We start from the raw sequence: 22,473 nt of genomic DNA, 5'->3' as shown, positions 1-22,473 counted from the left end.
GACAAAATAACTCACCTTTAGATGAAAAACCTTTATAAAGTTTCTTCTCGTGTCCTAGATTAGATTCGATGAAATTCGATGAGTAGATCAAAAAGTCCCATGATTATTAAGAAACTGGTCTGTTCATTTTGAATAGTTGAGTTAGCGAATGCCTTTAAACTGTAGTTGACACAGAAAAGTACACGATGCTTTTATGTGTTAACACAATCCTGTATGCGTGGCTATACGGGAAAGTGTTAAAGATTCGGAATTCATCATAATTAGTTTCATGCTACTACGACAGCACTGCATAATTAAGTTTATATTATTGTTATCCTCCTATCAACAATTACCCACCAAATTAGTCTTACTATTACCTATGAGTACCCCATTCCACTCCATCCTATGAGTACTTATTCTGTTTTCTATTTCCATAATTAATTTACATCTTCACTAACCTGTGCAAATGTATTTTACTTGTTTTATACATTTCCAATGAGAATGTAGTTGCCGTGTTCAATATTTCTGCCTATTTTCATAGTTTTGGTCTTTTTGTTGCTGATCGCATGCGATACGTGTTACAACTGTTATTCAGTTTAGTTAGATAAGCCTGGAGACTTGCACTAGGTGTATTTAGGAGTACAACATCATCTGCGTAAAGCACAGAGCTAAGTCTTACATCTCCAATTCTAATATAAGACCTGATTCTACTTTCGTTTATAATGTGATCCATATAGATCATGAATAAGAGTGGAGATAATGTACATCCGTGTCATAACTTTCATTTTACAAAAACAAAAAGCCACCAACTATCGTTCCATGGGGTGCTGTTCATTGCATTGATCAATGATTTGGTTCAGTTATTAAGATCAAAATCTCGTTTTTATTTGAAGCAATAAAATCGAGTATAGCAGTAAACTGTCTATATACAGTGTATATAAATAACTCTTAATGAAAGTCATCTGTATTTTTTTTTTTCGGCGCGCATTGATCACCACTGTGCCGTGTGTTTTTCTACATTTCATGTGTGGGATCTCCAAGTTTGTCTTTAATTTCTCTCAGTTTGGGAATGCGAATATTAACTCTTTATCTGCTAATGAGAATTTCAAATATTCGAAGGAAATAAAAACTTAAATTGTCAGATTTTGTTCGACTTGAACGTCTGAGCTACAATCACGTGATTCCAGTGGTTAAGGCGATCCTAAATGTGACTTAAAAAAGGAAAGTTTAGCAGAAGTAAACTGAACTGAAAAATTAGACGTCAGATAAACAAAGTCCAACTGCGTCTAAGAAGATAGAAACAATTTTATTGTTTTATTTCAGTATTTCATAATATCTAGATTTCGATCTCAGAACCGCAAGCCGTTCACTCAATTAAACTATTAGTAAAAGAGAAGAGGAGGTATACTTACCTTGGATACTTACCTTGGATTGAATGATCTGACGAAACAAATGGGCAACAAAATGCGTTAATAGTAACGGTAAAGCAAGTTTGAAACTGGTTAGAGGATGGAAGAGGAAGGTGTAGAGAAAGTGGAGGAGGATGAAGTGAGAAAAATATTGGATTATGTTTACAGATTAGTCCAGAATTAAAAAAATGCTATTGCCTCAAAGGATAACTTCTTACCACACCTCTCTCTCTCTCTCTCTCTCTCTCTCTATCTCTCTGTCTGTCTTTCCCCCCCCCCTCTCTCTCTCCCCTTGCCATTGTTTTCCAGTTAATGTATAGCGCATCTTTTTTTCTCTCCATATGCAGTTTCATTTGCATCATCATGAACTAAGACATCTCCTTTTCTTTCTCTATTCATTTAATGCTCACTTTGCTGCTCTAAGATAACCCCTTGATAAACTTCTACAAATATACTACACCCTCTGTCGATAAAGAAACCAAACTTTTCGAAAATAGAAGAAACTAGTGGCGCCACCTGCTGTGTCTTTTTGTTGTCGAAAGCAGCAACCTTCTGTTTATCGCATTTGTTTCATTTGAAGCCGAGTTCTAGTGCCAAGAGTGATAGTGTGCTTGACTAACCCTCGGAAAATGAGTTTCAAGCAGAGAGCTGCGATTAACTGCGAATGATAAACTTGGTAAACGTTTTACCGAAACGCATCAAATGCTTCAAAAAGCATACGGTGATGAATGCTTATCCCGTACTCATGTTTACGAGTGGTTTAAGCGATTTCAAAGTGGTCGTGAAACCCTTGAGGACGATGAAAATCCGGGCCGTCCAAGAACTGGACTGAGTGAAGTTAACATCCTTCATCAAAGAAAACCCGAAATCGTCCGTGAGATTGATTGAAGATGAATTGGGGATTCCAAAATGAACTGTGCACAACATTTTGACCGAGAGTTTGGGCTTTCGTAAATTGAATTCGCGATTTGTTCTCCACAAGTTGACCGACGACCAAAAAATGCATTGAATTTAACACTGCAAGGACCTCATTAAAACCGCTCGTAAGGACTCAAACGTCCTTGAAATGATCGTTAATGGTGACGAAACGTGGTGTTTTGAGTATGAGCCCGAAACAAAGTGCCCGAGTGCTGAGTGGAGACCACCAGAAGAGGGGCATTCGAAAAAAAGTCGCCTGGAGAAGTCAAAAGTAAAGACAATGCTGATTTGTTTCTACGATTCCAAGGGCATTATCCACAAACAATTCGTTCCGCCTGGCCAAATGGTTAATGGTGAGTTTTATCTCGAAGTTTAGTAGCGATTGATAGCGAGAATTCGTCGAGTAAGCCATGAATATCGTGACTACCGACCGTTCGTCAAAACACACTGTCACTGTTGGCCCTATAATTCGGCTTCTAATGAAACAAATGTCATAAACAGTTGACACAACATTAATGAAAGTTGCCGCTTTCGACAACAAAAAGATACAATAGGTGGCGCCACTAGTTTCTTCTATTTTCGTAAAGTTCGGTTTCTTTTTTGACAGAGGGTGTATATTTACTAAAATAAGGTGATAAAAATGTTTTACCGTGCTGTATCAATCAAATGTTTTGTTTAACATTGCTACTTTAAAATGAAGTGAAAAATAAAATATAATTTTATAAAGTTACGTTTCGCAGTCGAAAGCGTGACATTCGCTTATTTTCCCGTTTCCCTCCATTTCTGTCCCATGCACGATTGCATCTCCTCCTATCGTCAATCCACTTCATTCCACTCCACGTCAGATTGTTGTAGTCATCTGTGCGCAGTTTCAAGCCATCAACCAAAAATTCGCACTTTTTTGGATTTATTTTCGGATGCTTGTCATTTCTAGTGCCAACAAAAAGTTTTCTCCATTTGGAAAGATTTATTACTTGCTACGTTATGTAAAAGGAGAAAATGTTCAGAGGTTTCATAATTAGAAGTAGACCTACCTTTATTACGAGATTTTTCTCAACGTTGTTCTCTCATAAGAAAGGCCAGTAAGATAATATCGGATTTAAGCATTTACTAACTTTTTTATTTATTAATTGTTTTTATTCCTTTTTGTTAGAATGAAATAGAGAGCCTGCATAGCTCACTCGGTATAGACGAAGAAAAGACGCGGGTTCGATTCGCGTCAGTGACGTGAGGAACCTTTATCTGGTCTCTTTCGACTAAAGGTGAGTTAGACGGTCTCATAAGGAGGTAGGTTTTTATCTCATGAAGTGGGATTTTTCGTCCCTCTGAACCGGCAAACCGGCCCATGAACACACATGGTTTACAGTCATGAATACTTACGACAATATATCTGGAAGAGATAGTGCAGTAGTTAACTATTAGTCACATCATGGTAGTTATCCTCCTGTATAAGGGACGGCACTTGAATTGGATGGGATAATGAAATAAGGACTTTGGATATTTTTTAGTTAAGAAAAACCACATCACATAATAACTTCTATTTTCGGCTTCACGAAGACGCACCGTTTCTATGGCATGTTCATCAACCCTTGTTAATGTCTCGAGCCCTAATTTCTACAAAAATGATGTCCTTCAGCTGTTGGAATGTCTAGGGTTTGTTCACATACACTTTTTCCCTTCAGATAACCTCCACAGGAAGAAGCAGTGAGCCGTCAGATTTGGAGAACGTGATGGTCAATTAATTGCAGATCTTTGCGAAATATTTCGCTGGCCAAAAATGTCTGATTTTCAAAATAGAATTGCACAATTTTAATTTGTTGTTGGATTGTGAACTTTTCTACAACTAATTTCCCAAATGTTTCTCAGAATAACTTAAAAAGAAATAAAATAAAATAAATAATAATCAAAAAATTATTCACAGTTTCAACCCTCTCGTGACTTATGGTGTAATCAAAGACGCAATTCAAGATTCAGTTCAATCCCCGCGTTGTTATGTTATAACATCTTTTATAGTTTTCATATCTGGACAACAGTTTGAATCAGAGAAGAGTATTTTCTGCTACCAGCTGATGTAGATTCAAGTTGATCCGAAACGGCGTGTAAGTATCGAAGCCCTAAAATATATTACAAACCGGGGCAATGCGAGGATACTTATCTGGAAAGGCTAGATATAACTCGTTGCTGAATCAGTTCTTGTGCTTATAGTAGTCGTTGATTCTTCGCCTTCTTAATTTTGTTTGCTTTAGCTTGCAAAAGACTTTTGCAAGCTAAAGATTCGTATCCGCTATTCAATGCCTGTCACGTTAGATGCTTCAAATACATTTATACTCCCAAAAATTCGTTTGGATGGTTGATTTCGTATTTTTATTTAAAAATAAGCACTAACCGACTCCTAGAACTTCAGCTAGGAGTCGGTTAGTGCTTACGATTCTCCCCATGTGGGCTGCACCCATGTCATTACCTTCGTTTTATTGATGTCTTGGCCAAATGAAGCATTTAATGTGCTTTTGAAGAGTAAAGAAAACATTTGTGAAATAACAGTCATAACGGTAGCAAGTGAAATTGGAATGAAAGACAAAGCGGGGAAAGAGTAAAACCCCAGTTTGTCATTTCAGTGCAATCAAACTAGTCCACTGACTCACGGAAAAATCAACTTTAATGTTATGTTCGCTCCACTGTAATCATTTCTGCTAGAAAATCTACTGCTCCAATTCAACCCTAACCTTGAAGAAATTACCTTTAAAGATACTTACGGGAAAGTTTGTGAGATTTTGTTTATCAATAAGCAGACGGTGTCCTCATATGTCTGATTATCTAAGTTTTTTTCTTTCTTTCTTAAATAGCTGGAAACTCCAACACGTACACTATGAATTTCAACCTAGATGACGCACGCCATCTAGGTTGGAATTCATAGTATTCCAACTATGGAATACTATGAATACAATTCACAGCGAATATACAAGCATACAAACAATTTAGAAGTGAAAAAACTTTCTTAGTTAAAGTAGTTATAGTTATAGTTAAAATATAGAAATGGACAAATACCAATAGAATGGAATACAAGCACAGTAATACCTATATTTAAAAAAGGGGATAAAACTAAACCTGCTAAACTATAGAGGTATTAGTTTATTGAATACATGCTACAAAATATATAGCAGAATACTTAATGAAAAACTAAAAATATAGTGAAAAAATATTATTAGAATGTCAAAATGGATTTAGAAAAGGACTCTCTACAATGGATGCTGCTTTCTGTTTGAAACTACTTTTAGAACAAAGAAGAAAATTCATTTGGTAACTCGTCTTTTGTTTATGGATTACGAAAAAGCATTTGACAAAGTAAAAAGATATATACTGTTCGATATATTACAAAGAATAAATATACCTAATATTTTACCACATGCAATATTGAATATATATAAAGATAATGAAATAAAAAGAAAAATAAATGAAAAGTTCTCTGAAAAACATTTTAACAGATTATTAACAGATAAATATTTAACAGATAAATTTTTACAGATTACAGGCCTGATAAATAGAACACTCAACCCACATATAATACAAAAAGAAACACGCTTCAAAATATACAATACTTTAGCAGTGCCCACATTATTAGATGGCAGTGAAATTTGGGCAATAAACAAACAAGATAAACAAAGAATAAAAACAAGCGAAATGAGATTTATGAGAAGAACCGCAAAATACACATTATTAGATCAAAAAAGGAACGAAGACATTTTAAAAGAACTAAAAACAAAATCAATAGAAGAAAAACTAAACTTATAAACAAAAATTATAAACAAAAATGGATTGAACATGTAAACCGAATGGCCAACACCCGACATCCTAAACCAATACTAAAATATAAGTCAATTGGAAAGAGAAGGCAGGATGGATGGACCTCAAAAAAGGATATTGGATGGGTAATGAGACCGGAACAGACCAATATGGTCTATACCCGTAATTAGTGTTATGATGTACTCTAATTACAAGATCATTTGGGACAAAAATCAGCTTATCTTAGTTTCGGTTCTAAGCTGAATATTCAGTGCGCCATTTTATTCTAAAGAGATATTCAACCCAGCTCAGCTTGCTAAGAATCAAACAATAAACTCAATTAATAAAGAATCTGTAGTATTTTATATTTACTAAAACAAAAAAATAACCTGTTCGTTTTCTCCCCTCCCTCGGGTTCCACTTATACGAAAACACAACTTCAGGTTACATTGTGCGAAGATTTATAGGAAAATCTGTTGTATAGTCTGTATCGTAGGTTGCTTAAAGATTCTGGTAATGTTTCGCAATGGGAAATGGTGACTAAACTGTGATGGAAGGAAAAAAAAAGAAATATTGCTGACATTGCTACATATCGTATCAGTCAACAGATTCTGACCAATCATTTGTCCACTCGTTTGCTTCCTTCACTTTACTAATTTCCGACAAGAAATGGGTAGACTGCAGTTTAGAAAAATGCGTATATCGTTGATATTATGGCTTCGATTGGTTAGTAACACCCCCGTTGAAATCTGGTCGTATAACAAATAGCAGCTACAATACTACTGTACGCCCACAGATGCGAGACTCGTCGACACTTCTGCGCATGTCAACAGAAGGAGAATCCATTCCGATAATAGGATAATCAATCCTTATTGTAGGATGAGTTGTTTATTATTATACGTCGGAAAATTAGCTTCTCTTTTATGATCATTGTAGTTTTTAAAGTGGTAACTATTTTGTTTGTATAACAGTTGGGAAATTTTACGTATAAAGCACGTGATTTCGCGTGTTGGTGACCAATTCGTACTTCCTTTATTTCTTTCTCCCCTTCAGCATGAATTGACTCTTCTTAGCACATTGCCAGACTAGGCTCTCGGATCTGTGGTCAGAGAGTACTGACTATTAAAATTAATGCTAATAAATAACCGTTTATGAAGTGCAGTTAACCTTGAGATCATGTTTTCAGATGTGAAAGTTTTCCAATGAGCTTTATAACTATTTTTCTGTAATTTAGTCAGAAAGTATCGCAATATTGCTATAAATATTTTGACACAGGAGATTTTTGACGACTTCGTTTTTGAATTTGAGCACATAAAACGAAACTTGATAGCACGTAGGACGTATATAGCGCAGAGGGTGAAGCTTGACGCTTTTCATATTCCCTGTTGTATGTTTCGGGAGCAGTGATGGGAGAGATTGGTGAGCTATTTTAGCTCGCCCTGAGTGGACAGAAGTGGTTATTCGTCGTTGAGTGTTAGGATGGTTTTCGGTCGTTCATGCTTCCAGTGGTCAATACCGTCATAGTTTCCGGCTTGTTGTATTAGTTGGTTTGGATGCGTAGATGTCTTCATAAAGACTTTTTCTGCTAAGGAGTGTAGTAGTGGAGAGATGTAGGGGATATTTATGTCCCGGTGGATCTGGGCGTTCCTTATGAACCACGGGGCGTCCAGCATCATTCCCAGGCACTTGTTCTGTAGTCTTTGTAGCTTGAGGATGTTTGTCTTGGAGGTATGGCTCCAGGCTGGGGAGGCGTATATAACTGTGGGACGGATCACTGTCTTGTACAGTAGAATTTTGTTTCTTGAGCTTAATTTGCTGTGTCTGTTGATCAAAGGATATAACTGGGCGATAACTTTTGAAGCTTTGGTGCATGTGTTCTTGATGTGGCTGCTGAAGCATAATCGCTTATCGAGAAGTATTCTGAGGTATTTGGCTTCAGTTTTCCAGGGAATTTTAGAGTTGAACAGGGTGATGTCTCCTTTGGGGGATGCTCGTCTTCTTGTGAAGAGTATCGTTTTGCATTTCTGGGGGTTTAATTGTAGTCTCCAGTCTTTAAACCATTTTTCTAGATTCAGAGAGGATTTTGAGGGGTGTTTGCCACATAGATGTTGAACAGGATCGGGACTAGCAGTGATCTCTGAGGAACTCCAACGAGGATTTTCCGTAGGGTTGAGACTGTTTCATTGATTTTGACTTGCATCCTCCTGCTTGAGAGATATGATTTGATCATGTTTAGTGGAAGGTTAACGATGATAAGTTTATAGAGGAGGCCTTGGTGCCAGATCTTATCGAAGGCCACGAAAATTGATAACATATTTTCATAAAGAATATTATCAGTGTATATTTTGAAAATTAAGGTGTAAATAAAACTACTCAGTGAAAATTTTGAAATATAATGCATAAGTGTAATTAAAGTTACAAGATGATATATATATATATATATATATATATATATATATATATAGCTTTATTTTAAAAATTATTTCAGAAATTATTTTTTGTTAGTTATAGAGACATTTCTATATAAAAAATAAGGTCATCTAATGTTTAATACGAATTTATAAAAACTGATAGTATGCACTTAATAAATGGAGAATCGATTCAACACATTACACATCTCTTACAAGAAGAAAACTTGTTTCGAGGAGGGAGAGGAGCGAAAAGGCGAGAAAGGCCTTTTTCGTGAGACCAGCTAATTTGAAAAACCATAGAAAAATGTAGTTTTCATCCTTAACTAAATTCAATCTCTTTTCGCGTTTTTGAAGACGTCGATTTCAGAAATAATACTTTAGATATAGACACAGTATTTTGTTGTAAGGAGGATATGATGGTTCATAAATTAATAACTCCACTAATAGAGAAAACACTTGAAATTTTTGTTAAAGCAGCGAAATAAATCAATAGCAAAAATAATTCTTGCAAGCAACTATGATGATGATGGTTAACCTTTATTGTAAATAAAGCTAACAATTAACAGAAAGGTTTGTTTAGTTTGGAAGATTACCAAGAAGATTATCAAATTCCTATTAGATAATAGTCTGGGTTTATGAATGAAGATGTTAGCAGCGTATTTTCCCAAAATAGTTCATATGCCAAACGGCAAGCAAATCACAAATTGATAAAAAATAATAAATATATAAATAATAGGCTATCACATAGAGCTGTCTGCTAATCGATTTGCCTGCCATCTATCGAGAAAAGTAGATACTATTCGAAACATTTTTTTCATGATACTTTTCTTGTATTTTACTTGTTCTTCAAATTCAAGGTCATGCTTTAAATCATGCGCCTCTCAAGTAGTGAAATGTAAACTTGAAGCACTGTCTACGGCTCAATGAGCAGGCACTATGTTGGTTACGAAAGAAAAACAATAAAAAAAAAAACGTTCTACTTCTTAATTGTTACCTCGGGTAGGAACAGACAAAAGAACAGCCGTTGAAATGAGTGATGGTCACCACCCCTTTTTCTAACACCCCCCGTGTATTCTGTTTTCGATATTCTGTGAATGCATCGTCCAATAACGTTCTTCACTTTCGTCTCGGGTTTACGCAGATGTGCGGTCACGCGTCAGGAGACAAACAATGACCGTGAAAACTCAAAATGAGGCTAACGTAAGGTCTTCCCCTCAAACTTACTGATAAGGAGACAAACAAAACGCGTGATAGTTGCTATTTTTATACACGCGTATTGTTTTCTATTCCCCCGCGCAAAAGCAGGACACAAGTGGAGGTATATAAGAGCTCGGGACTGAGACCAGCATCACAGCTCGGATTAGCGCCTTTGCAGAAAGAACAGTGTAGGCGAGGTAAGTCCTCCGAACAAGCAAACGCATGCACTTTCTTAAGCTGAATGCGCAATCTTCTTTCTTTCGCTCTATCCACAGCTACTATGTACATTTATCTGTCTATCGCCTCTTTTTTTAGAATTTTTTTTTAAATTCTTATTTTCTGTCAATATCGTTATGATGTGTAATCTACAGGTACGCATAGGGAAGCCAAAATGACCGTGGTTCCGATCAGCGGACTGGGAGCTGTAGCGGCTGTGTTTGCGGCTTGTCGGGTGTTTGGGATGTCTGCTAGAACAAAAGGGGGCCTCGGACTAAAAAGCTTGTTGGCTGCGGCATTGATTGCAAAAATACTGGGAAGTCACGCTGCATATGGTTATGGTTTCGGAATGGGAGGCCATGGCATGATGCCCTTTCCTATGGCAATGGGTCATGGAGGTGGTGGCGGCGGTGGAGGCGGAGGTCATGAGAAGATCATCCCTGTTCCGTGAGTGTTTTCAAGTTTTCTGATCATTAGTGACTTGCATAAAGTATTTTTAATGATTGAATCCATTAAAAACTACTAGGAATTTCTTTCGAGCTGTTTTCCCCATGACACTTTGAATGCGCCTCAATTTGTATTAGTGATGCATTAATAATGGGACTTTTTATGAAGGACACAAGTGTTGTTGATGTTAATTTTTCTAGACGAAAAAAGTACGTTTTTTTAAATATAACAATAGAAAATAAACCAAATTTGCCTTGTTTGTTAAAAAAATAATATACACATACACAGCTGAAATAAATTTTATGGAATTGTTTAGAACATTTTATAGAATTTTACCTTTTAATTATTTATAATTGAGTTATGGTATAGAAGTCTTTATATTATACGATATATACAATATTCCGGGTATATATTCCAGGTACATTAAATCGATTTTTGTTCTCTTTTATTTCTTTGTAATTAGTATAAAATATGGTGTGCGAAAACTATCTCTATTTAATAAAAAAAAATAAAGAACTATCGAAAACGTTTTATAAATTTAATGTATTATTAAATTTTCAATATTTTTAAAAATAAATATTTAATTTTTGTTGAGAAAAATTAAGCATAATTCTGCTATAAAGTAACTAATAGTTCAGGAAACTAACATATAGATCAAAGACAAGTACATTTTATAATATACTTGTCTTTGACATATATGTTAGGTTCCTGAACTATTAGTTCAGGAAACTAACAATTATCCAGTTACAATTGCATTTTTACTGTCAATCAAATTTGACTGTTGGCAAATATTCTTTAACTTAAATGAAAGAATGGCAATCCTTAAATTACGTTATTTCGCGAAATACGTAAAACTAATTTATGAATTTCTCTTTCTAAAGAAAACGTTTTATAGCTTTTGTGAAAATAAAACTAATTTATTTTTCTTGTGAAAAAGCTATCATATAATGTTTAATTAAAATTGAGCTTTGCATCGCATTATAATTGTTTATATTAACTTCGTACGTTTTTCTTTTTATTTCCCAGAATTCCACAGCACTCTACTCGAGTGATCCACATCGGATACCAAGGTGGTGGATATGGAGGTTATGGTGGTGGCGGATATGGTGGTGGCGGTTATGGAGGTTATGGAGGAGGTTATGGAGGATCTTATCTAATGGGAGGAATGGGCGGAATGGGTGGTCACCAGGGTGGTGTCACTGTAATAGGAGGTCAAGGAGGTGATAGCGGAGATTTTGGAGGCGGGGGCTACTGATCGGACGCATTTCAGAGAACTGCCATCATCGCATAATTGCACCCATCTGTTGGAGCTACCATGCCAATGTGTACAACATTTGTAAATATGATCTGAAGTCGCCGTTCTGGGGACAGCGACATGCTCATTAGATGTATCGGCTGTGTCGATATAATTGAAAATTTCTGTAGATATTGTCAATAAACTGAGGACGTTTTAAGATCGTTTGGTTTCTTGTACTACTTTGATTGAACCCACACTCAATGCTTCCATTCTTAGCATAATTTTTTGTATATGTACTGCCGAAATTATACCATGCCAACGTAACTAACATAGTTATTTTATTATACCTAACTACAAATCACGGGCTATACCATTAATACAGTACAGTGATTGAGTATTCTTTTGTTTAAAGTAAGTATTCTATAGCGATCCTTGATTAGTTAAAATTATACACCGTATACGTACCTAGTACACATCTGGAATTCCGGCTATAAGTGAACTTATCCATCCTAATACTAGCTTTATAAATTTCAATTCAGTCTTCCCCTCCCAATCCACTAACTGTTTCATCAAATACAACTCTTTGAGGCAACAGTAATCCTATTTTCTAACTAACAGACAACAAAGAAACGTTCCGTCTATATTGTACATTCATGAATCAATCAGAGAACGAAATAATTGCAATAGTTTTCTACTGATAGAACACAGTTGCCTTTCTACAATTGATTAATTAAAGTCCAGCATCTCGTTATTATATTACAACTCCAGGGAGTCCAAAGACTCATCGATGGGAGAGCAGCTGTTCTACAACTCTGTCTCCACCACTCAATCCACCAACAAATTTCCACAGACAATCACAAACATGCCCACGGTGGGATTCGAACCCTCAGCTTTTAGGCTGGAGAACGACTCGGCCAGCCAGGCTGACGATCATTCTTATTTTAACGATAGATCTTTATTATAATATATTAATCTGTTATGAAGTCAGCCTCATTCATAATGGGCTAATTTTCATGTCTAATACTCAACGTTAAAAGTAATGCCAGGCTCATAATTTTATCGACTATGATTATAAAGATAATTCAAGTGAATGTTTAGTTTTACGTCTACACCATTATGAATAAATATCGTGAGACCTGTATATTATTATTGAATAGCAACAATCAGGATTATTTGTTCTTAAATTTTCATTCTTCCACGTTACACAGAAAGGCCTATTTTGTGTTTCGTTAATATATAAATATACACTGGTGTCCAAACGTTAAGGACGAAATACATTTTAACTGTATATGAAAACATTCTCATGACGACAGCCATATGTGGCCATAATTTATTGCCAGCATTATAATAAATTATATTATACAAAAATGATTTATAAATTTTCGCACAAAATTCAATTGCAATACGTTTTCACAAAAGTTACTCATTTCCAAAGGACACAGTTAAGGAATTAGTGTAGAGCTTACAGAAGAGTATGCGGAAAGACAATTCAGTATGGAATATGTTCACCACGAACTGTGACACAAATCTCACGATGTCGCCTCATGCTTGGCACCAAGTGATTCAGTTGAGGCAACCTACCCACTTCTCCTTCACAGCAAGAATAACGCGTTCTTTGTTTTCTGGAGGGGAATTTCGAATAGAATGCACCTACCTATTGCGTCCCAAAAGTGTTCTATGGGGTTGAGATTTGGGGGCATGCTTGCTACTCGATTCGATTATCCTCGGTCTCCAAAAGTATCTCCACTGCTCCTGTACGACGTAGTATTGTATTGTCGTCCATAAAAATGAATTCTTCTCCTACAGTACCATGGAACAATCGAATGCGACGTTGAAGAACTTCGCAGCATCGTTCTCCAGTCGTAGTCCCTTTTTCCAGCACTAGTAGCTCGGTGTGTTCATTAAGCGTAATGTCTCACCATGATCCAAGCATCACCGTATCTATCCATTTCAAGAACTGTCTAGCAATGGTAAGCAGCATTCCTTTTACGCCGGATCAAGTGTCCTCTAGAATCGGATGAAAACTAAAACGACTCTCATCTAAAGAATACGTTAGTCCATTGGTGTCTTGTCCAAGTTTTATGGACACAACACCAGTGAAAACGTGCTCTACAATGACCTGTGAATAAAGGGATGCAGACAAGAAGACTTTGGGCGTATAGGCCTACTTGTTGTAGACGTCTTGCTACAGTTCGCAAGTCAGTTCCATTCAAGATCTACCACGAAAGATGCAGACAGATTTCTGGTTATAATAGCAAAAAGTAATCGATGTACCAAGCAGGTCAGTTTGCAAGTCAGCTCCATTCAAGAACAACAAGAACTTAGATACCCAGGACGATCTCTGAGCAAACGACTGCAACATATTCCATTAGTTCGAAACGCTGCCAGAACCACAACGCTATATGAAATTCCCAACTCTCATGCAATATCAGTAATTCTGCGGTCTTATTATTTCCTATTCTCACATGTCTTATAAATAATGATTCACATATCTTTAAGTATTTCAAATATACCAACCAAATATAGCATTCACATTCTTTGTTGTTTTCTAATAAATCCTAAAACAAACAGAATGTTCCATCACTTAAGGTAGGTGAAATCATCTTGATAATGTCTTTGAGACATTACAAGACATCCGGATTTGCAACTTTATTCTTTCACTGAAAGAGCTTTCTTAAAAAGTGCAGCCTTTTGCCTTTTAACTTGTTGTGTGCTACGGGTGACCCCGTTGCGTGCGATTGATATGATATGATATATATATATATATATATATATATATATATATATATATATATATATATATATATATATATATATATATATATATATATATATATATATATATATATATATTAAAGATACCAAGCAATACCAAGCAATTTTATAAGCTAGGTTTTAATCCTTTTTCCAAAGTAGGCAAAAAGCAAGTATGTCAAGTTTGCGCCTGCACGTAGTGCAAGTCTGAGGCAACTCGTCGTAAAGGTGGAGTAAGGCTCCGATCACTTTTCTTAGTATTTTTCCCTTAATTTAAAGCACATCCCCTAGCGAAGATGCATGATGCTATACATTAAGCGAAGGGCCACTACCCAGACCGGTTTCGACCTCTATTGAGGACTCGTCAGTGGGAGCTAGACCCAAAAAATGCCAAGGTTGAAGTAATGCAGAGTTTATAAATTTTACCTAAACAAGTTGCAATGGGATGTGCTTGCATTAGGGGAAAATACTGAGGAAAGTGATCGGAGCTTACTTCACCTTTACCCTGAGTTGCCTCAGTGTGCACTACATGCAGGCGCAAGCTTGGCTTACTTGTCTGTTTGCTTACTTGGGAAAAAGGATTAAAACCTAGCTCATAAAATTACTTGATCTTTAATACCCAAGGTAAAAAACTTTCTCTCTCTCTCTCTCTCTCTCTCTCTCTATATATATATATATATATATATATAGAGAGAGAGAGAGAGAGAGAGAGAGAGAGATAATATATATATATTTTTGTGTGTCGGTGTTGTTCATAGTCTTTTAACTCTCAATGTTTAGTGTTTTTTCTTTTATAATGTCACCTGAAGAAGGCTGTTACAGGCCGAAACTAGTAGTGTGTTTATATTAAAACATTTTTACTTAAATCTCGGTTCTAGTCATTTAATTCTTCATAAAATTATGTATGTTAACCGAGTCAATGATCATTCTGTCCTTAGTCCTTATAAGGACTGGCTTAAAGGGGCGAAGCAAGAATGCTTTTCATCTTCCCCGTTATCTGTAGAGGACAGTGTAGGGATAAGGTGTTATTGAGCTATTAAAGCTCTGATCATGGCAGGAGGGTAACAGCAATAGCCGAGCCTCAGTTAGAACTTCATTAGCTACAGCATTGCCATCCATTCTGATCATTCTGTCATCATATATATATATATATATATATATATATATATATATATATATATATATATATATATATATATATATATATATATATATATATATATATATAATTCAGGGGCGAACATTCCGGGTGTGCTAGGCGTGCGGTGCTCATCCACGAAATATCAGTATCACCGATATTATATTTTTGCATTTATTTCTGTTAAAGACTCCCCCAATTGTTTGCAGACTTGATATTAAACACAATATACTAATGTTTCATTGTCCTATTCAAGAGGTTAATAAAGCATTAGTGCTTCATGAAGAGGACACTTTTCGACGCGTAAATATTACGTCACATTCGCGTTAATAATCCGGGTGTGCTTTAAAAATGCATACATCTTTGAGCCCTTCGAAAAGATGTAAAGAGGACGCAGCGGGTAAAATTCTTAGCTTTCTAGAATTTTTAAACAGCTGAGAAGCCGAGGCTGGGTGAGCTAACATTTTGAGCTCACCCAGCACCTAGCGGCTGTGATTGGTTATTGTGTCAACCAATCCAATTGAACGTTGTCAGTTGTCATGAGTTGAGAGATTATCCGATGGCTTTATTACAAACAGTTGTTACACATGTTTTCTGGAACTGAAAATTTGAAAGCGGATGTTAGGAGAAAAATGTTAATTGTTTTTTTCCTTTACTTGTGCAATATAGCATCTGTTGAAGGTGCAAAGTTTTTTAACGGTATAGAGACATTTTTATTCCAGTCTTCAGAAACAACAGACAGTACAAAATATCCATTCCTGAATAAAAATGAATATTCTGTGTACTATAAGACGTTGTTGATCTACAACAAAATACCAGCATATGTGAGATTGATAAGACAGAACAAACGCTGATACTAAACAAAAATGATAATAAATATAGGATTCCCGAAAGTGTGGATAATTCCGATAATGATCGGATGTTATGTATACTGAGTCTCAGTAAGCAAAAGAAAATTCTTGGAAAACGGAGTGAAATATACACAAACCAGAGAAATACACATAAATGGGCAACAAATTTTACGAGATGATTGGCTGCTCCATCAAACCATATTTATTCCTGCAATACTCTCTCTCTTTGCATAGGTTTTTTTTTTAAATTATGCTATCATCAATTCACTTATTCATGTTTAGACTTTATAGGATCGTGCTATTCGCTCTACCCAGCAACTTATAGGACACACATATCACAAATGATAATTATTAATTATTCTTTACCATTAATGAAAATGTTTCTAATCACACTTATTCTTTCCTATTCTCACATGTCTTATAAATAATGATTCACATATTTTTATCTTTGAGTATTTCAAATATACCAACCAAATATAGCATTCTCCTTCATTGCTTGTTTTCTAATAAATCCTAAAACAGATTGTTCTCCCACTCTATGCATAAGCATTCAAAGTTATCCTGCAATTAATTGCATTGGTCCAATTAAGACGAGCGGTGATGCGCTGTGCGCTCTTAAAACTTTCATACATCGATAAAAATGCAATCATACGATCATGGGCGTCCACAGGGGGGGGGGGGGAAACCGGGGTACTTCCCCTGGGATCGAGTAAAAAATTCCACAAATTATAATCGTAAAAGTGATTCAGTCTGTCTTAAACTTGATTATGGGTTGGCCTGTTTCGGCCCACAGCGGGATAGCCATAGAACACGTGTTGTTTTGGCAATAAAACACGTATTCCTGTTTTTGGTTCATTTTTTTCTGTTTTGTGAAAAAAATGTTCATTACTGTTGTGAACAGCCACCAGTTCATTTTCCCTCTGTGTCTCGTGAATCACTGAGTGAATTGTGAATTGTAAATTTATAGTGAAACAAATTTAAAAGACGTTCATTGATGCTATTATTTAATTACATCAATAATTCTAAACTTTATTGATGTAATTAAATAATAACATCATATATATATATATATATATATATATATATATATATATATATATATATATATATATATATATATATATATGTTGTTATTATTATATATATATACATTTCTATATATAACTACATATATAGATATGTGTATATATATATATATATATATATATATTTATATATGTGTGTAGAAATTTTTTTACTTTGGGTATGTTATATATTAAAGATACCAAGCAATTTTAAATAAAACTTGGTTTTAATCCTTTTTCCCAACAGACAAGTAAGTCAAGTTTGCACCTGAACATAGTGCAAGTCAGGGCGACTCCGCACGTAGTGCAAGTCCAGGCAACTCGTGGTAAAGGTGAAATAAGCTTTGATCACTATCCTTGGTATTTACCCTTAATGCAAAGCACATCCCCTAGCGGAGATGTATGATGCTATATATTAAAGGCAGGGGCCACTACCCACACCGGTTTCGACATTTATTGAGGACTCATCAGTGGGAGCCAGGCTTAAGAAATGCCAAGGTTTAAGTAATACAGAGCTGATACATTTTACCTAAAAAATTTGCCACAAGGGTGCTTTGACCTTACTAAATATAATATCTCAGAATGAGAGATAGATGTAGAAAGTTTTTTTACCGGTTTCTACATCTATCTCTCATCCTGAGAGTTTTAATCAGTAAGGTCAAAGCACCTTGTGGCAACTTGTTTAGGTAAAATTCATAAGCTCTGTATTACTTCAACCTTGGCATTTTTAGGGTCTGGCTCCCACTGATGAGTCCTCAATAAAGGTCGAAACCGGTGTGGGTAGTGGCCCCTGCCTTTAATATATAGCATCATACATCTCCTCTAGGGGATGTGCTTTAAATTAAGGGAAAAATACTAAGAAAAGTGATCGGATCTTATTCCACCTTTACCACGAGTTGCCTGGACTTGCACTACGTGCGGAGTCGCCCTGACGTGCACTATGTTCAGGCGTAAACTTGACTTACTTGTCTGTTTGCTTACTTGGGAAAAAAAATTAAAACCAAGTTTTTTTTAAAATTGCTTGGTATCTTTAATATATATATATATATATATATATATATATATATATATTCAAATTTAGCTGACCTTCATTCACTTTTTTTCAAGTATTGCAAAAGGAATCGTTTTGTAAAGGGTTCATTAAAATGGATCCTTTACAAAAACCCTTTGCATTCGTTTGAACTTATTGGCCATTAATTTGTGAAGTCACTTTTTGCAAAATAAGGTCTTGATTTTAGTCCTGACTTTTGCTTTCATAAACAAAGAGGAATAAATCAATTGTTACAATATCTTCAGGTAAATACGGTGATTTTGAAGGTACTGAAATAGTATAGCAACATTTTAAGAAGGAGAAAGTTCGTTTTCTATAACTCGTCTACCTTCTGCAAAGATGAAGATACCGATCAATTTGTAATCTGGACAATTTCACTTCTCAGACAAAATCGTTCCCACATATATTTCAAGTAACAGTGATATACCGCCAAGCTATTAATCCCAATAAAACTCTTGTTCTCTAAGAAACGCCATAATTCTACGAAATGTAATTAATTATCACTTTGGCTCGCTTTCTCTCTTTTGGATGATCTCCCTGCTTAAATGCGCAATGAGCCTCCGTAGTTCAGTTGGTAGAGACAAAACTATATAAATTTGATAAAAATAGAAAAAAATAATCCTTAGCCTACCAACGGTAAAAATGTACTATGGGTTTACAAAATTCATTATTTTATTACAAAATAATTTATTTATTTATTTATTATTAAAAAATTATTATTTTATTACAAAATAATTTATTTATTTATTATTAAAAATTATTATTTTATTACAAAATAATTTATTTATTTATTTATTTATCTATCTATTTATTTATTATTAAAAAATTATTATTTTATTACAAAATAATTTATTTATTTATTATTAAAAATTATTATTTTATTACAAAATAATTTATTTATTTATTTATTATTAAAAAATTATTATTTTATTACAAAATAATTTATTTATTTATTTATTTATCTATCTATTTATTTATTATTAAAAAATTATTATTTTATTACAAAATAATTTATTTATTTATTATTAAAAATTATTATTTTATTACAAAATAATTTATTTATTTATTTATTTATCTATCTATTTATTTATTATTAAAAAATTATTATTTTATTACAAAATAATTTATTTATTTATTATTAAAATTTATTATTTTATTACAAAATAATTTATTTATTTATTTATTTATCTATCTATTTATTTATTATTAAAAAATAATTATTTTATTACAAAATAAGTTTACACAAGTTAATATTTCATTCAAATATTTAGTTTCTTGCATTCTTGTTTGCTATTTTACGAACATAACATTTTAAAACTTTGGGCTGAATTTCAAAAGTGAGAAACTTTTCTACAAAAACATATAAAATGAACTCTGACATTAATTTTGTAAGTTGATTTTCAGTATTAACTTCAAAAGGATACAAGAAAAAATTATTTTATTGAACATCTAATGCAAGTTAATATTTTTAATGTAAACCACGGATGTTTCTTATATGTAAATGGTGGTGATGATGATGATATAAATTCAGAAAAATCCTGAGACAATTTGCCACCGAGACATTAATTATGAATTTAATTTTCAGAGTTCCCGCTTAGATGATTAAAAAATGAATTTAAGGAGATCTGAATATAAAGAGTAACTTTATTTTGTTGCCAGCCAAAATATATTATTTTATTTATTGTTCCGAAATTCTCTCCTAGAGGGCACCACTAACGTCATGAGGGATCCGGAAAAGTCACCCCCCCCAGCACATTTCGTCTCCTGTAGATAATGAGTGGGCTAGAAAAATGTAAATAATACACCTAATTTTTTAATAATTTTAATTTGTTTTGTTTTAATAGAATAAATGCACATTATTGTTGCTTAAAACTCGAAGTTGTATGCAATGCCTCTAAGGTAATCAATCACATTACGATTTTGAAAATCGTGGACTATTGTTTTGATTCTAGCAGAAATTGCAGCATACTTCGTGTTTCTTTGATTGCCTGAATTACCCGCAATTTTGTGTAATTTCGAAATTGTGCAGCCCTTGTTGTTTCTTTAAAGAATCAATGAATCGGTAAATATTTGGAAATAAAATAGCACAAGTTTCCTGAAATCCCCTGTGCCACCCCTCCACACTGTTGTTGGTACGTTGCTGATCATTCGGTGTTCGTGTGTAAACATTCCACAATTCGATGTCAAAAATGAGTAATTGCCGGCCTCTCCGTTGTCTTCTTCCAGTATCTTCAAAGTAGTTTGCAACCATAACTTCAATGGGAAGTCATCAGCTTCAACTAAATCTTCAAATGTTTGAGTAACGTTAGCAGGAGGAATAAATGCCAATGCCGGAATCATTCGAATACAACGAACAAATTCATGATCTTGTTCGTATTCGGGCTTTTAAACTTTCATTCTGTACCTTTCGCCAAACGCTTTGGGAAAGATGAAAAACACAACCGGTATTTACAATACCAGGAAATTCTTGTTGGAAGGCTTGCATGGTACTTTGTTCCAAATCTGTCGCTGAGGTTGGAGACCCGGTTGTAGATTTGTAACTTCTTGAAGCAACTTGACGTATGTGGCACGAGTTTTATTTGCAGAAGTGCGTAGACTACTGGAATAACGGCATTGAATTGGACCACATGAATTGTATAAAGCTGCTGGAAATGCGTGGGTACTGTGCTAAAAGTTGCATCAGAAAACCACTCCTGGCTACGCGCCAATAAATGAAGATTGTTACTAGTGGAAAAAATAAGTATACGGCCTGGGAGGAGTTCGTCCTGAGAATCATACATCAAAAACTGTTGTACATTGGCATCGATAATAATTCTTGATAATTTTGTGGAATTACTAGGTCCTGGAGGGTGCTCGGTAAAGCAGCGGTACCATTGTTGCATCGAACATGACGAATGGTTCGTTTAAGTGAATCCTTTTTAGGAAGTAATGCCGTGACATTGGCATAAGCCTCTGCAATTACTGATGCAACAATTTCCTGTGGCCATTCGTTCTTGGTTGTTGCATGTTGCCGTATTTGACTTGCAATGCTTCCGACCTTGCAGCTTGAGCTGCATACTTATGTTTAGTTACGACTTTCACAACGGAGCCTTTCAAACCCTCTGTCCAAACAGGCTCTTTGCAGGTGGAACGTTTTTCACAAACCCAGATTCCATCTACAGTTCTCTTTGAAAACATGTAAATGTGGTTTTCATAATCTACCAATTTTATTTTGCCTCTTATTGACCGAACACTAGAACATTAGAAATTATTTAAAAGCCACGTGACAATTTGTTCACGAATGTAATTTTGAAAATTTATTTGGAAAAATTTGAATTATCGGAAGTTCACTTCGAGTAATCGACAGTGTTTAACATTGAATCTCCACTAAAGGGGCTGGGACTTCAATAAAAATTCGAGTTATCGAGAGTTGACTGTATTTACATTTTTGTAACCTACTCATCTACAGGGGGCAAAATATGTTGGAGGCGAAATGTTGGGGACGAAATGCGAGGGGCTACTTTTCCGTAAACCCATCGTGATGCATTAATTACTTGTTTATTACTATAGTAATAAACAATTCCAATAGTCTTCAGTTTAGAAATATAAAAATAAATAAATAAATAATATAAAAGTAAATAAGCGAGATTCAATATATATATAAAACCATATTGAATAATATTAATACTTTATTTATTTAATAAAGTTCATTGCTCACAAATGTAATCATTTATGTGGATGCCAAAACTGGTTGTTTCCTTCCACTCTCTTATAATATTTTCAATATAGATGTTAAAGGGGTGTGGCGATAGCCTCTCTCCTTATGGGATACTTTTATTTATGTTCTGTGACTCAGATTTTTTCAGCCATTTTTATTTTAATTTGTTTATTGTTATATATATTGAAAATTGCTTCAATTAACTGGTGAGGAATGTTGTCATCTCTTAAAATTTCCAGTGGCTTATTACGATGGACTTTATCAAAATCCTTTTTATAATCGATGAATTCGATGGTTAACTTAGTCTTTAAGAGCAGAGGTATT

The sequence above is a fragment of the Typopeltis vanoorti genome, chromosome 17, assembly GCF_054136105.1.
Source record: "Typopeltis vanoorti isolate ZY-2024b chromosome 17, IOZ_Tvanoo_1.0, whole genome shotgun sequence".
NCBI lineage: Eukaryota > Metazoa > Arthropoda > Arachnida > Uropygi > Thelyphonidae > Typopeltis > Typopeltis vanoorti.
The sequence above is the reverse complement of the archived record's forward strand: the minus strand, read 5'-3'. Positions refer to the sequence as shown.